The sequence below is a fragment of the Rhinopithecus bieti genome, unplaced genomic scaffold, assembly GCF_001698545.2.
Source record: "Rhinopithecus bieti isolate Rb0 unplaced genomic scaffold, ASM169854v2 scaffold_23236, whole genome shotgun sequence".
Lineage (NCBI taxonomy): Eukaryota > Metazoa > Chordata > Mammalia > Primates > Cercopithecidae > Rhinopithecus > Rhinopithecus bieti.
The window spans coordinates 4992031-5009435 of NW_016811820.1; positions in this window are offsets into that span (position 1 = coordinate 4992031).

The following is a 17405-nucleotide window of genomic DNA, read 5'->3' on the forward strand; positions in this document are numbered from 1 at the left end:
CCTGCCCACTCATGCACACACCTGCCCATGTACACACATACACACACGCTTGCCCATGTACACACACACACGCTGCCTAGCTACACACATGCCTGCCCATGAACACACAAACATACACACACACTCCTAGGTACACACATGCCTGCTCATGCACACTCACATGCCTGCCATGCACACACACACATGCCTGCCCATACCACACACACACACCTGCCCCGGTACACACATGTCTGTCCATACACACATAGATGCCTGTTCATGCACACACACACACATCTGTCCATGCACACATACCTACTTGCCCACTTTCCAGACTTGTGCCTGCAGCCAGCTAGACACCCTGCCCCTAAGCCTGCATATTACAGGCAGATCACCAAGAGAAATAGTTGTGACACAGAGCATGGCCAGGAGAGGAACAGAGAAAGGTAGCCACAGGGATGAGGGGAAGAGCAAACCCGCGTTGGGAGTTCCCAGCATCTCCGGCTGCCTTTGATAGAGCACGAATCTGTGTCAAGGACAGTTCCTGTGTCAGGGATCGAAGTCCAGCCTCAGAGACCCCTTCCCATGCGGCCTCTTTTCGCTTGTCCCTGTTTGAGCAGCTACTGGTCCCTTTGTGAGCCTGTCTTGGCTAAGACCACGCCTCATCCTCACAATAGCTCATTGCACTTGGCATCCCATACTATGGAGTCGGTTTTCGGTGATATTTCTTTAGTCAATATGGTGGCACTTGCATGATCTTTTTTTTTTTTTTTTTTTGAGATGGAATCTCACTCTGTTGCCTGGGCTGCAGTGCTGTGGCGTGGTCTCGGCTCACTGCAACCTCCACCTCCCAAGTTCAAGCAGTTCTCCTGCCTCAGCCTCCCAAGGAGCTGGGACTACAGGTGCGTGCCACCACGCCCAGTTAATTTTTTGTATTTTTGGTAGAGACGGGGCTTCACCATGTTGGCCAGGCTGGTCTTGAACTCCTGACCTCATGATCTGCCCACCTTGGCCTCCGAAAGTGCTGGGATTACAGGCATGAGCCACCACGCCCAGCCGCATGATCTTTCTAATACCATTTCCCCCTCATAAGCACGCAAAATAAATCCAGCCAATTGGTGCTCAGAAGCCAGAAGTCTCCAGGGTACGTGCCTCGGAGTGAGTTTCAGGGGTGTCCAGGAGGGAGCTGGGCTGTGGTGTCAGAGTGAACCCCAGATCCCATCTCAGCTCTACTAAGAGCATGTATTTGACCCCCTTCCCCTTTTGAGCCTGGGTTTATAATTTAAAAATTAGACAGGGTTGAACTAAGCCAGTAATGCTCTTAACAGAAAGGGAAAGGAAGGAAAGGGATATATATACTTTTAGAAAGCTCGTCAATTATCTCAGCCCCAAGGTTGACCAAATCTTCTTGGCAGATGGGGACGGCGCACTGCAGAGGACATGCCCTAAAAATCTTGAGAAAATCTGTGCAGGATCATCTGTAAGGACCTCAGTGTCAGCGAGGGATGCAGCAGGATGGCCACAATCTCCTAGATCCCAGTCATTCCTCTGAGAAATGGATCCTGCACTGGGCCAGCTCAGACTGGCAATGTCACAAAGAGTGGGCTTTCAGCAAAATCCCTGAGCCTCCCCAACAAACCTCCCTCTGTGCCCACTTTATCCCTGCCTGGCTCACACCCTCAGATGCCCACAGCCCTCACCCCCACTAGCCGCAAAATCTTTGTCAGCAAAGAATCTGCTGTCAGGCCAAGAGTGGTGGCTCACACCTGTAATCCCAGCACTTTGGGAGGCCGAGGCCAGCGGATCATGAGGTCAGGAAATCGAGACCATCCTGGCTAACACAGTGAAACCCCGTATCTACTAAAAAAAAATACAAAAAATTAGCTGGGCGTGGTGGTGGGCACCTGTAGTCCCAGCTACTCAGGAGGCTGAGGCAGGAGAATGGCGTGAACCTCGGAGGTGGAGCTTGCAGTGAGCCGAGATCGCGCCACTGCACTCCAGCCTGGGTGACAGAGCAACACTCCGTCTCAAAAATCAATCAATCAATCAATCAAAAGAATCTGCCGTTGGCAATTTAGGCTGGACACTGTGGCTCACAGCTGTAATCCCGACACTTTGGGAGGCTGAGGAGGGAGGATCACTTGGAGCCAGGAGTTTGAGGCCAGGTTGGGCAACGTAGCAAGATCCCATCTTTACAAAAAAGTTAAAAGCTAGCTGAACATGTTTGTGCAGGCCTGTAGTCTCAGCTACTTGGGAGGCTAAGGCAGGCTAATCACTTGATCCCAGGAGTTCAAGGTTACCATGAGCCATGACGGTGCCAGTGTACTCTAGCCTGGGCAACAGAGTAAGCTCTTGTCTTTAAAAATAAAAATAAAGAATCTGCCATCACTCATTCAGACATCAGTCACATGCAATTTCTTGTCCTCCATCTTCCGAGTAGGTTTGCATATTGCATCTTCTCTTCCCCTTAAAGAAAAGTGAGGGAAATGATGAGGTTGTAAGTGGGGGATGTACATCTGGCATAAACAGTGTCCACAGACTCACAATCCCAGAGCCCCCCAACCTCCAGCACCCAGTGGGCCATCTCCAAATAAAGTGGACTCAGGTCAACAGAGGATGGCACAGCACAGATGGCCAACAAGGACTACATGATGAGGAATTGTCTGGAAGGGGGTTCCAAACACTATTCCTACTATGTCCTCCTCAAATCTTTGGGTCTCTTTCTGCTTTTCCATTAACAAAACCAAGCCCCAGCAAGGCATGGTGGCTCACGCCTATAATCTCAGCACTTTGGGAGGCTGAGGTAAGCAGATCATTTGAGGCTAAGAGTTTGAGACCAGCCTGGGCAACATGGCAAAACTCCATCTCTACTAAAAATACAAAAATTAGCCAGACATGGTGGTGCATGCCTGTAATCCCAGCTACTTGGGAGGCTGAGGCAGAAATCACACCACTGCACTCCAGCCTGGGCTACAGAGTGAGACTCTGTTTCAAAATAAAATGAAAATAAAATAAAATATAGCTCAACAATTTCTTTTGAGATTGGATGATACTCACATGGGGCAGGAGCAGTGGCCTCAACTCTGCCGTTTCTCCAGTCTCTTAGAGTTCTCTCAATCATGTCCCCATGGTTGCCACCATGACAGCCTGGTGGAAGTTCTGTGCCCAAAGATGCTGCAGTTCACATATTCCCCCAGCTTTCCCCATAGTTCCTCAGAACAGAACTCAGACCACACAGAAGGAGGAGGAGCTAGGAGAAGAAAGGAGAAGGAGAAGAAAAAATAGAGAAAGGAGAAGGAAAAGAGAAGGAGGAGAAGGTGGAGAGGAGGAGCAGGAGAGGAGAAGAGGAGAGAGGAGGGAGGAGGAGGGGAGAGAAGAAGGAAGAAGAAGAAGAAGAAGAAGAAGAAGAAGAAGAAGAAGAAGGAAAGAAAGAAGAAGAAGAGGAGGAGGAGGAGGAGGAGAGAGGAGGAGGAGGAGGACAAGAGGAGAGGAGAGGGAAAGGGGAAGGGGGAAGGGGGGAGAGAGAGAAAGAAAGAAAGAGAGAGAGAGAAAGGAAGGAAGGAAGGAAGGAAGGAGGGAAGGAGGGAAGGAAGGAAGGAGAAGAAAGAAGAGGAGGAAGAAGAGAAAAAGAAGAAGAAAAGAAGAAAGAAGAAGGAGGAGGAGGAGGAGTGGGGGAAGGGGGAGTAGGAGGAGGAGTTGGGGAAGGGGAAGAGGAGGAGGAGAAGAAGAAAAAACTGCAGCTGGTAACCTGCCCAAGACAAGAATTCAACTCTCCTGGGGCCCCTACAGTCCTGTGGGTTGGTAAGATGTCCACAGCATCCACCACCAGGGAGTACCCTCATGTCTACCCTGACCTCTCCACCGCCAAACAGGAGAAACCAAAACCCAGAGAGAAAGGCGGTCCCTCAGCTCCTGCCTACGGTTCACCATTGGCACTCCTTTGGCCCACAAGATGATCTGCCCTGTCCCCGGTGACTGACAAATCATGGACAAATGAGAAACTCTACCTTGTTTATTTTTGGCACATCTTTGTGTTATGTATTTGTCATTTATTACACCAATTTAACCTATCAAGAAGAAAAAATATTCCAAATCTAATTTTAGATGTGGTGAATTAAAAAAAAATGTCAGGGGCAACTAAGAAACTGTATTTTGGGGTGGGGCACAGTGGCTCATGCCTGTAATCCCTCATCTCAGCACGTCGGGAGGCTGAGCTGGGAAGATCATTTGAGCCTAAGAGTTTAAGGCCAGCCGGGCAACAAAGTGATACCCCTATCTCTACTTACAATACATTTTTTAAAGGAAAAGAAACTTCACTTTGGGAGAATTGAATGGAATGCCAGCACAGCAAAGGACTATGGATAATTTGCATATTACCATTCTGCTTGTTGTCTGGTTATGTTAGGTGCGTGAGGTAAATATTAATACGTTTTATGAATATTTTGGAACTTGGATGGGGGAGGTTATTAGAGAACTGGAGGGCTTTAACTCAGCTCTCAACTCACTCCTTGTGGGGTCTCTGCTCTGATCTGATTCCCATCTGCAGGAGTGGTACAGTTTGGATATTTGTCCCCTCCAAATCTCATGTTGAAATGTGACCCCCAGTGTTAGAGATGGGGCCTGGAGTAAGGTGTTTGGGTTATGAAGGTGGATCCCTCCTTAATGAGTGCAATAACGAGTGGATTCTCACTCTATTCGTTAACAAGAGATTTGATTGTTAAAAAAGAGCCTGGCACCTTCCTTCCTCCTCCTTCTCTCTCTCTTCCTCCCTTCACACCACTTGATGCCTGCTCCCCCTTCACGTTCTGCCATGAGTAGAAGCTTCCTGACACCTCACCAGAAGACGTTTGTGCCATGTTTCTTACACAGTCTGTGGAACTGTGAGCCAAATAAACCTCTTTTCTTTATAAATGACCCAGCCCCAGATACTCCTTTATAGCACTGCAAAACAGACCAATTCAAGGAGCTTAACTTTATTGAACCTCTAAGAGATAAGCTTATCAGAATAGAATCCAGGAAGCCTAATGTCTGTTTAAGGTGGGAGTGATTTTTGTGAAGCTTCAAAATTGGCCTGTATGCAAATCTGGTTTTGTGTTGATTACTTCCCATTGCCCCTTAGCTCCAGGATACCACAGAGACTCTGCAATAGGGGGGCCAGTTTCCCCAGACCACAATTACAAGTGCTCCTACCTGCTGGCTTCCTGTTAGATTCAGCCAAAGGAGGACTCAGGAGATGGGAAGGCAAGGAGGAAGGAAAGCAGCAGAGAGTTTACTCAAGCCTCCAGCAAGCTTTGGTGCTGCTAATGCCACCCTCACTGCACCCTTCAGAGGTCCAGCCCTTCCTAAGCCAGGCAAACCACATCTTCCTTTTCTTTCCCCCAGCCCTAGTGGTAGTAGAAATGCAGGGCAAGTGAACCCCAGAATTGGGGCTTAGGCTGGGAAGTTTCTCAGCTTCACTCAGGAAAGAATTCAAGAGCAAGCTGATGGCAGAAGAAAACAGCTTTATTGAGGGGACAGTGGTATAGCTCCATGGCTGCTCCTGCAGAGCAGGGCTACCCCACAGACAGTGTGTGGAGAGTAGCAGCTCAGGGGCAATGCAGCAGTCATATTTATATACACTTTTAATTACATGCAAATTAAGGGGTAGGCTATTCAGAAGTTTCTAGAAAAAGGGTAGTAACTTCTGGGTCATTGCCCTGGAAAGGGGTGGTAACTTCTGGATGCTGCCATGGCAATGGTAAACGGTCAAGGTGCTGGTGGATATGTCTTATGGAAAAATGATTTAGGTGCCTCTTCCCTGTTTCAGTCAGTCTTCAATCTGGTCCACAGTCAAGTCCCACCTCCTATCTCATTAGCTACTCTTGCAATTACAAATCTCTGGGTTTTTTCAGCTTTCCAGTTCCTGTGCAACTAATCATCTGTATGAAATGCCATCTGTTTGAAACATCTCATGTGGATTTTGTTTTCCTGACCGGGTAAGAATTTTCCTTGGAGATCCCAGATCAGAGTGTTCTCATAGCCGTGGTGTAGCCCTAATCAGAACAGCTGGGCACAAACAATGCACGTTAGAGTATAAATGTCAACATGGAACCATGAAAGGAATTATAAGAGAGAGTGAAGTTTTAAGATCATTCCTTAAGTTGGAGCCCATTGGCACGTCCTTGTATTATATATTTGTCATTTATTAAACCACATTAGCATATCAAGAAGAAACAATATTCCAAGTCTAATTTTAGATGTAGTGAATTCACAACCAAAAAAAAAAATTCATGGACAACTAAGAAACTTTGCTTCGGGAGAATTAAATGGAATACCAGCACAGCTTATTACCTAACTGTGTTAGGTGTGTTAGTAAATGTCCGTACGTTTTACTAACATTTTTAGAACTTGGTTAGTGTAGGTTGTTAAGGAATTGGAAGGCCTTAATTCAGCTCTCAATTCATCGTCTGTGGGATCTCTGCTCTGAGAACCAGGCAAAGAATAGAGGAGCCCCAGGCAGTGCCTGGAGAAGCTGCCCTAGGCTAGGAGGCCTAAGAGATGACTCTGGTGTCTCCATTGGGAGGAGGGAGAGACCACCAGGGGTGATGAGACCTGGAGAGCAGGACTGATCAGACACCCACCAGACACAGAGAGAGAGGGCAGCTGAAAGAGGCCAGCTTCAGGTAATGAACACCCTGTCCCAAGTGGGACAGTCCCACTGGGCTGTCTGCCAAAACACAGGAAGATCGACAAAATGACCGGCTGTGAATGGCAATGAACTTTCTGACCACAGACCACCAGACCCTGCCACTAATCCAGGTCCCAGTTCAGGTCAGGGATTCACAAGTTCTCCTCCTTATAGAAAGTGATTGGCAGAAAGGCAAAAGCCCAGAGAATGAAACAGAAGTATTCCTTCATTACAGGAAGGAGCAAAAATGTGGGGAGAGGAAGAAAAACGTCTTTGCAACACTTCAGATCATCGTCCTACCTCTCTGCACTCTTTCCAGCACACCACATCAAATGTGATTTATTTGTGCTATCTTAGAAATCCGGTCCTCAGCTGTCTCCTCCTCTCCTTTCCCACTGCTGCTGGCTTCAGTTAAGCCCTATTGATCTCTTCTCTAGTCTCTCTCTCTTTTTTATTTTTTATTTTTTGAGATGGAGTTTCACTCTTATTGCCCAGGCTGGAGTGCAATGGCACAATATCGGCTCACCACACCCTCTACCTCCCGAGTTCAAGCGATTCTCCTGCCTCAGCCTCCGGAGTAGCTGGGATTACAGGCATGCGCCACCATGCCTGGCTAATTTTGTATTTTTGGTAGAGACGGCGTTTCTCCATGTTGGTCAGGCCAGTCTCAAACTCCCGACCTCAGGCGATCCACCCGCGTAGGCCTCCCAAAGTGCTGGGATTATAGGCGTGAGCCACCACCCGGCCTCTGCTCTCTTACAAGAAATATCTGGCTGGGCGTGATGGAGTGCACCTGTAGTCCCAGCCATTCTGAAGGCCAAGGCGGGAAGATCACTTGAGCCCAGGAGTTTGAAGCTGCAGTGAGCTATGATCGCACCACTGTGCTCCAGCCTGGGCAACAAGCAAGACCCTGTTTCTAAAAACAAAATATATATATGTATGTATGTGTGTGTGTGCATATATGTGTGTGTGTGTGTATATGTATATATGTGTGTATATATAATACATAAACATATATTTTATATATATATATATTTTTTTTTTTTTCTCAATAAATCCCCTACCTCCATTCATTCACAAATCATACCCCACATCCTATGACTCAGTGACAAATGAGGGAGATAAAGCCCTCTTGGAGCTCAGGAGCTGGCAGGAAAGACAAACTTCAAACAATTGCAAAGGAGCACGAGTGTCTAAAGCAAGAAATGTACAGTACAGCCCCTGGTTCTCATCATGAGGACTGAGTTACTCCGGGGACGTGGAGGAGGCTCCTGAGATAGGTGTTGGTGACACTGGAACCTGGAAGACAATAGGTGTTGATGAGGTGATGGAGGAGAGAATGCTCCTGACCTACAGAATGGGCTCCAAGACTCCCAGGCTCCAAGCAAGGGGGAAAAGCCAACATCGATCAAGGGGAGAGACCAGTTAAGGTCAGGCAGGAGAACTAAGCAAGAGATAGTCATGAGGCTATGAACTTGACAGTGAGGGAGAGGGGAAGCCACTATAGGGTTAAGTCATCTTAACATGATGAGGTCATGCCTGTAATCCCAGCACTTTGGGAGGCCGAGGCGGGCAGATCATGAGGTCAAGAGATCGAGACCATCCTGGCCAACATGGTGAAACGCTGTCTCTACTAAAAATACAAAAATTATCTGGGCGTGGTGGCACGTGCCTGTGATCCCAGCTACTTGGGAGAATGAGGTAAGAGAGTCGCTTGAACGTGGGAGGCAGGGGTTGCAGTGAGCTGAGATCGCGCCACTGCACTCCAGTCTGGTGACAAAGCAACACTCAGTCTCAAAAAAAAAAAAGACATGTACCATTATAAAGGATCCTTCATGGCTGGGCTCGTTGACTTGCACCTATAATCCCAGCACTTTGGGGGGTCGAGGTGGGAGGATTACTTGAGGCCAGGAGTTCTAGACCAGCCTGGACAACATAATAAGACCCTGTCTCTACAAAAATTAAAAAATAAATAAATAAATAAGCCAGGCATTGTGGTGCATGCCTATCATCCCAGCTACTCAGAAGGCTGAGGCAAGAGGCTTGCTAGAGCCCAGAAGTTCAAGGCTGCAGTGAGCTATGATTGCATCACTGCACTCGAGCCTGTGAGACAGAATGAGACCCTATTTCTAAAATAATAATAAATATATAAAAGATCCCTCAGCCAGGCATGGTGGCTCATGCCTCCAGTCCCAGCACTTTGGAAGGTCGAGGCTGGCAGACTGCTTGAGCCCAAGAACTCAAGACCAGCCTGGGTAACATGACAAAACCCATCTCTACAATAAATTAGCCAGGAGTGGTGGCATGCACCTGTAGTCCCAGCTACTTGGGAGGTTGAGGCAGAAGGATCACCTGAGGCCAGGAAGTTGACATTGCAGTGAGTTGTGATTGTGCCACTGTACTCCAGCCTAGGAGAGTGGAGTGACACCCTGTCTAAAAATTACTCAAGTAGGTAATAAGAGAAACTTGAACAAGGGTATTCAATTGAAGCATAATTGGTTCAGCCTTTTTTTTTCTTTTTTTTTTTTTTTTTTTTTTTTTTTTTTTTTTTTGAGACAGAGTTTCCTTCTTGTTGCCCAGGCTAGAGTGCGGTGACACAATCTCAGCTCACCGCAACCTCCGCTTCCTGGGTTCAAGCGATTCTCCTGTCTCAGCCTCCTGAGTAGCTGGGATTACAGGTGTGTGCCACCACGTCCAGCTAATGTTTTGTATTTTTAGTAGAGACATGGTTTCACCATATTGGCCAGGCTGGTCTCGAACTCCTGACCTCAGGTGATCCATGGCTTCATCTTTTTAACATGCAATACATTTGTTTCTCATAGTGTTTGGAATAAAAATCAAACTCCACAGTCTGCCTTAAACACCCTTTCATAAGCTGCTGTCACCAAATGGCCATTCACCACTTTCATCTCCTTCCAGCTCCCATTGAAAGCACATGGTCTCCAGCTACATGAAACCATTCGCAACTCCCAGAAGAGGTCAGCTGTACACACCTTGGGGCCTTAGTGAGTGCTGTTCCTCCAGCCTGGAATGCCCTTCCTTGCTGCCCTAGTGAACACCTACATATCCATCAAGGCCCTACTCAGATGTCACATTCTCTGGGAGACCTTATCCCAAGGATCACCTTTCCCTCTTCCTCCTCCTTCTCCCAGGGAGAGAGGGGTACCTATTCCCCTGAAGCAGTCACCACACTGCATAGCCATTCATCCTCCCACAGGACTGTCCCCCACTCTTTAAAGGTGGTGTCCCTCCATAAGTGGCAAGTGGCCCTTACTACCTTCTTTTTCTTTCTTTCTTTCTTTCTTTCTTTCTTTCTTTCTTTCTTTCTTTCTTTCTTTCTTTCTTTCTTTCTTTCTTTTTTTATTTGAGACAGGATCTCACTCTGTCCCCCAGGCTGCAGTGCAGTGGTGCAGTCATAGCTCACTGCAGCCTCGACCTCTCAGGCTCAAGTGATCCTCCCACCTCAGCCTCCTGAGTAGCTGAGACTACAGGTATGCACCACCACATCTGGATAATTTTTGTATTTTTGTAGAGATAGGGTTTGTCATGTTGCCCGGGCTGGTCTCAAATTCCTGGGCTCAAGCAATCTTCCCCACCTTGGCCTCCCAAAATGCTGGGGTTACAGGCATGAGCCACTGCACCCAGCCACCTTCCTATTCTTAGTGCCTGGCCCAGAGTAGCCTCACAACAAATTCTTATTAAAATGAAAATTGGTTATATATATTTAATATACTTATATATTTAATATATGCTATATTTTATTTAGTATATTATATAACACACAATATATTATATTTAATATAGGATATAATATTCAATATATGATATATAATATATTTATATATAAGTATATGTTTGTTTTTTTTAGGTTTTTTTGTTTTTTGTTTTTTTGTTTTGTTTTGTTTTGAGATAGAGNTACAGGTATGCACCACCACATCTGGATAATTTTTGTATTTTTGTAGAGATAGGGTTTGTCATGTTGCCCGGGCTGGTCTCAAATTCCTGGGCTCAAGCAATCTTCCCCACCTTGGCCTCCCAAAATGCTGGGGTTACAGGCATGAGCCACTGCACCCAGCCACCTTCCTATTCTTAGTGCCTGGCCCAGAGTAGCCTCACAACAAATTCTTATTAAAATGAAAATTGGTTATATATATTTAATATACTTATATATTTAATATATGCTATATTTTATTTAGTATATTATATAACACACAATATATTATATTTAATATATGATATAATATTCAATATATGATATATAATATATTTATATATAAGTATATGTTTGTTTTTTTTAGGTTTTTTTGTTTTTTGTTTTTTTGTTTTGTTTTGTTTTGAGATAGAGTCTTACTCAAATGACTGTTGCCCAGGCTGGAGTGCAGTGGCACAATCTCAGCTCACTGCAACCTCCGTTTCCTGGGTTCAAGCGATTCTCCTGCCTCAGCCTCCCGAGTAGCTGGAATTACAGGCACGTGCCACCACTCCTAGCCAAATTTTGTATTTTTAGTAGAGATGGGTTTTCACCATGTTGGCCAGGCTGGTCTCAAACTCCTGACCTCAGGTGATCTGCCTGCCTTGGCCTCCCAAAGTGCTGGGATTACAGGCATAAGCCGCTGTGCCTGGTCATATATTTCTATATTAACATGTGAAGTGAGCTTAACTCCCTGGTGTAAAATGCGTGATTTTTCAACTTCACACGTGTGAAATTCTAATAAAATGTCAACGACCTGTAGCCACTAAAGGCCTGTAATCCAGGGACAGTCTGTCCAATAAATAAATGGTTGTCTTATTTGTTAGAGTAATACACAAGTTACGATTTATTCATTTTTCTCATTTTCCTGACACTGCCAAAATTTTCTAGAGTTGTTTCGCTGCATCTCTGCCTGCAGAAGCAAGCTAAGCTGGGCATGGTGGTGCAGGCCTTACAGTCCTAGGACTATATAGGTCAGGAGGCTGAGGCAGGAGGATCACTTGAGCCCAGGAAGTTGAGGCTGCAGTGAGCTATGATGGTGCCCCTGCATTCCAGCCTGGGCAATAGGGTGAAATGCTGTGTCAAAAAAAAAAGAAAAAAAAAGGAGGGTAGACCAACCTAATGTGGAAATAAAATGCCTCAGATGCAACTAGCCCTCCACTCATGCTCAAGAGTTGCTACATCAAAGGAAATGTATATTTCCCAATTTAAAGAAATGACAACCCAACATGACACAACTTCCACGTGTATGGAATACAGGCGTGCAAGATACCAAGCCACCAGCTTCCGATAGCACCAAGGTCCAGTCTCCAACCTATAGCCTTCTCTCATTGTACGAGTTCATTTTGCATTGCTGTTAATATAAAGGCATACTTGGGGCTGGGTAATTTACAAAGAAAGGGAGTGTATTTGGTTCACGGTTCTGCAGGCTGTATAAGAAGCATGGAGCCAACATCTGCATCTGGGAAGTCCTCAGGAAGCTTCCATTCGTGGCGGAAGGAAAAGGGGAGCCGGCATCACATGGCAAGAGAGGGAGGCCCTTTAAACCAGACCCTTTAAACAACCACATCTCATATGAACTAACAGAGTGAAATCTCACTCATTACCATGGTGACGGCACCAAGCCATCCATGAGGGATCCACTCCCATGACCCACACACTTCCCACCAGGCCCCACCTCCAACACCGGCGATCACATTTCAGCATGAGATTTGGAGGGGACAAACATCCAAAGGATGTCCCTTATGAAGGTGGAAAGACATCCACTTCATTCTACAGATAGTAAAATGGAGATGAAAATGAAGTCCTTGGCTGGGCATGGTGGCTCACACCTGTAATCCCAGCACTTTGGGAGGCTGAGGCGGGTGGATCACCTGAGGTCAGGAGTTTGAGACCAGTCTGGCCAACATGGCAAAACCCCGTCTCTACTAAAAATACAAAAATTGGCCGGGCGCGGTGACAGGCTCCTGTAGTCCCAGCTACTCAGGGGGCTGAGGCATAAGAATCGCTTGAACCCTGGAAGTGGAGGTTGCAGTGAGCCAAGATCACACGACTGCACTCCAGCCTGGACAATAGAGTGAGACTCAGTCTCAAACAAAAGAAAATGAAGTCTTTACCACCCCATGAGATTTCTGCGAATGCATGGGATAAATTGTATGTATCTCGAGTGAAGTCTCTCCTTGAGTGCCAGGTCTAATTTCTGTTGCTCAGTCCTTGTGTCCCATTCTCTGACCTATTGTGGTCAGCTCTGTGGCCACATTTACTCAGTGGACGTGGCTTTGGGAGGTGCCCCCATAGAGGTTTTGCTTCCCCCATGGCAGGAGAGGGGGCTTTTCCTTCTTGAATCACCCTGAGTCTGGGTTCAGTTCCATGGCTCTGAAGTTCAAGGTTTCAAAGGATTTGCAAATAGCAGAAACAGCACGTTCCAACCATCCCTGATTCATTTCTCTCTCTCCAGCTTCTCCTCTCCTTCCTCCTTCCTTCTCTCCATCCCATTCCCTAGGCTGGAAGGTGGCACACCTATGCTGTAGAACGTCTCATGAGGGGGCATGACAGATTGGAAGCATGAACAGGACCCGTGAAGGATACAAAAGTCAAAAAGTAACACATCAGTGAGACTGTGGGGAAAAGGAACAATTATAAAAGGAAAATTAACAATTAAATACTTTGCATTTGGTGGAAATGCAAAGTAGTTAAGCCCCTGTGGAAAACAGCATGGAGATTTCTCAAAGAACTAAAACAGAACTACCACCAAACCCAATCCCATTGCTGGCTGTCTACCCTGGAAAATAAATTGTTCTACTAAAAAGACACCTGTGTTTATACGTTCATCGCGCCACTATGCAGCATAGCAAAGACATGGAATCAACCCAGTTGCCCATGAGTGGTGAATTGGATAAAGAAAATGTGTTATATATACACCATGGAATACAACACAGCCATAAAAAAGAATGAAATCATGTCCTTTGCAGCCACATGGATGCAGCTGGAGGCCGTTATCCCAAGCAAATTAATGCAGAAACAGACAACCAAAAACCACATGTTCTCACTTGTAAGTGAGATCTAAACAGTGGGTACACGTGGACACAAAGATGGGCATAATGGACCCTGGGGACTAAAGAGGGGAGCAGTTTGCTGCTCTAGCAACAAACCTGCACATGTATCCCTGGATCTAAAATTAAAATTCATATGGGTTGGGCGTGGTGGCTCATGCCTGTAATCCCAGCACTTTGGGAGGCCAAGGTGGGTGGATCACCTGAAGCCAGGAGTTCAGCCTGGCCAGAATGGTGAAACCCATCTCTACTAAAAATACAAAAAATTATCCTGGCATGGTGGTGCGCACCTGTAGTCCCAGCTACTCGGGAGGCTGAGGCAGGAGAATCACTTGAACCTGGGAGGCGGAGGTTGTAGTGAGCTGAGATCATGCCACTGTACTCCAGCCTAGGTGACTGAGTAAAACTCCATCTCATAAAAACTAATAATAATAATAAATAAAAAACTTTTTTTCTTTCTTTCTTTCTTTCTTTTTCTTTCTTTCTTTCTTTCTTTCTTTCTTTCTTTCTTTCTTTCTTTCTCTCTCTCTCTCTCTCTCTTTCTTTCTTTCTTTCCCTCCTCTCTCTCTCTCTCTTTCTTTCTCTCAAGGTAGAGTTCCACTCTGTTGCCCAGGCTGGAGTACAGTGGCACGATCTCGGCTCACTGCAACCTCTGCCTCTCAGACTTAAGCAATTCTCCTGCCTCATCCTCCCAAGTAGCTAGGACTACAGGTGGCACAACCACGCCAGGATAATTTTTTGTATTTTTAGTAGAGATGGGTTTCACCATGTTGGCCAGGCTGGTCTCGAACTCCTGGCCTCAAGTGATCGGCCAAACTTGGCCTCCCGATGTGCTGGGATTACAGGCGTGAGCCACCGTGCCCGGCCTGTTTTTCATGTTTTCATGTTTTAAAACATCTCATTCATGAGATCTATTCCCAGAGCACAAAAACCTTGGGACTCAGAAGCCCCCTCTAAATCCAAACAGGGGTGTGGGCTGTGTAGACGCTGTGTAGACACTGCTCACCGTCTGACACAGCAGCGCAGGGAAGCCAAGAGGGATCCCCAGGTGAATTTCCCAGAGGTGATGAGCGGCTCACAAGCAGCTTGATGGATGGCCTTGCTCTAGCCACTTGACCTTGGGCCCTAGCACAGCTGGCTGCACCATCTCAGCCTCTCTGAGCAGAGCCAGGGTCCTCTGGAGACACATGTTGTAAGCAGCAACGTCATTTCCCTAAATCAGGCCACTGTCACTTGGCAAGGCCATTGACCAACACTTGAAGGCCCCACTTCCTCTCTTATCTCAAAGCCCAAGGAGATGCCAAACCCAACAATAGTGTCACTGACTTCTGAGAAAACAAATCAGTCAGACAAGCCTGTGGGTGCAAACACGAGCTGAGTCTTTTATGAGGTGAATTGAGGCCAGGTCCACAGCCTAGACATCCCAGGTACCCCAGCTTCATACACAGAAAAGCCCACTGTGAAGAGAGAGCTGTGATCAAGCTGGAAGGTTTGGAAAAATTTGAGTGTTGAGCAAAGTCAGGGTGTGAACAACCACCAGCCATCCCTGTAACCAGGCTCCTTCTGGTCAAGGGATGGGATCCTGCAGGGAGGCTTAAGCAGAGACCAGGGGTAGGGGCTGCACTCACGCCTGCCCCAATCCCCAATCTACAATGCCCCTTATGTAGTTCACACCAACTCAGCCACTTGTCGTAATCCACTCTGAGTTGGGACTCTATTTATTTTCCCCCGGTCATAGTCCTTGTTAACTTACATGCAACTTACATACAACTATGCATGCTCATCATAGAAAATTAGAAAACACGACGGGCAATCTTTTGAAACGCCACCATCCAGGGATTACTATTGTTAACATTTATTTTGATCAATTGCCAATAAGAGCCCAGCAAAAGCTTCATTTTACTCCCTGCTGCCTATTCCTTTACACAACCGTGATCATCACCGCCATTCTGGTGACTCTCTGAGCTCCGAGCCTCTCCCGCAGAGTCTAGGCTGGTGCACCCTGCCTGAAGAGCTAGCTGTGTGCTCAGCATCTCCTTGGAGGCTGAGATCAGTCCCCTTGTTTGCCTTTTCAGGCTTGAGAAGTCGCACATTTTTAGAAACTAAAGACCATTCAGAGCCAACTACAATTTATTCCAACCACTCAGTGATCTCCAAGAATCCAGCTTAAAGGGGAGTGAGGGAGGTCACTATAATGTTAAAGAGAACTAAAGGACAAAAAAAATGAAAGGGGCTGGGCGCGGTGGCTCACGCCTGTAATCCCAACACTTTGGGAGGCCAAGGTGGGCGGATCACCTGAGGTTGGGAGTTTGAGACCAGCCTGACCAACCTGGAGAAACCCCATCTCTAGGAAAAATACGAAAGTAGCCGGGCATGGTGGCGCATGCCTGTAATCCCAGATACTCGGGAGGCTGAGGCAGGAGAATCACTTGAACCCGGGAGATGAATGTTGTAGTGAGCCGAGATCACACCATTGCACTCTAGCCTGGGCAACAAGAGCAAAACTCTGCCTCAAATAAATAAATGGACCTGGGATTGCTGAATCTCAATTGACTGGGAATGGGACAGGTCTCATCTCTTACCAAGACCCTGCCTAGCTGTTAGTTGCAGCAAATTGTCCCTCAAACCTCCACTAGCCCAGAGTAGTTTGTGCAGAAAGAGTAAATCCTTATACGATCTGCTTCCACCCATCTGTTTTCTAATTTCCCATGATGACCACGCATAATTATATGTAAGTTGCATGTAAGTTAACAAGGACTATAACACAAGAGAGAGTTACCAGGACACTGAAAATGTGATGAGACCCAAAGTACAGAAAGACAGCAACATCAGAGCTCTAAGGCTCTTTGTGTAGCCATGAATAGGTACTCTTTATTGGGTACTTTATGACATTAGACGTAGGGACACAGCTAAAAGCCAGGGCAAAGCAGGACTAATATTATTTGCAAAATAATAAAAAGACCATTCTTATTTTGCATATTAGGTCATATTTCTTACCAAAGTTTTTCTGTAGCAGAGTAAACAATGATCACGTCACTGCACTCCAGCCTGAGTGACAGAGCAAGACCTTGTCTTTAAAAAATAATAAAGTTTTGCTGGGGACGGTGGCTCATCCCTGTAATCCCAGCACTTTGGGAGGCCAAGGTGAGTGGATCACCTGAGGTCGGGAGTTCGAGACCAGCTGGCCAACATGGTGAACCCCCGTCTCTACTAAAAATACAAAAATTAGCCAGGCATGGTGGTGGGCACCTGTACTCCTGGCTACTCGGGAGGCTGAGGCAGGAGAATCACTTGGACCCAGGAGGCAGAGGTTACAGTGAGCCAAGATGGTGCCATTGCACTCTAGCCCAGGTGACAAGAGTGAAACTCTGTCTCAAAAAAAATTAATAAATAAAAATTAAAAATTAAAAAATAATAAAGTGTTTCTGCAACATTCATAGTGGTGCTCCCTGAAGCTGTGCAACATGGCAGCTCTGAATATTTGAAGAAATAGCTTCCTTCATTAATGTGGAATTTAGAATACACTGTATCTGAGATACAGTATGGATCCTGAGATGTGTGTGTGTCTATGAACACACATTCATACTGAAGTACATTGGCCCCCACAAGATTAGGTAGTCACCTTCTACGTCAGCAGTCCCCAACCTTTTTGGCACCAGGGACCGGTTTCATGGAAGACAGTTTTTCCATGGATGGGGTGGAGGGAGGTTTCAGGATGATTCAGCACATTCCATTG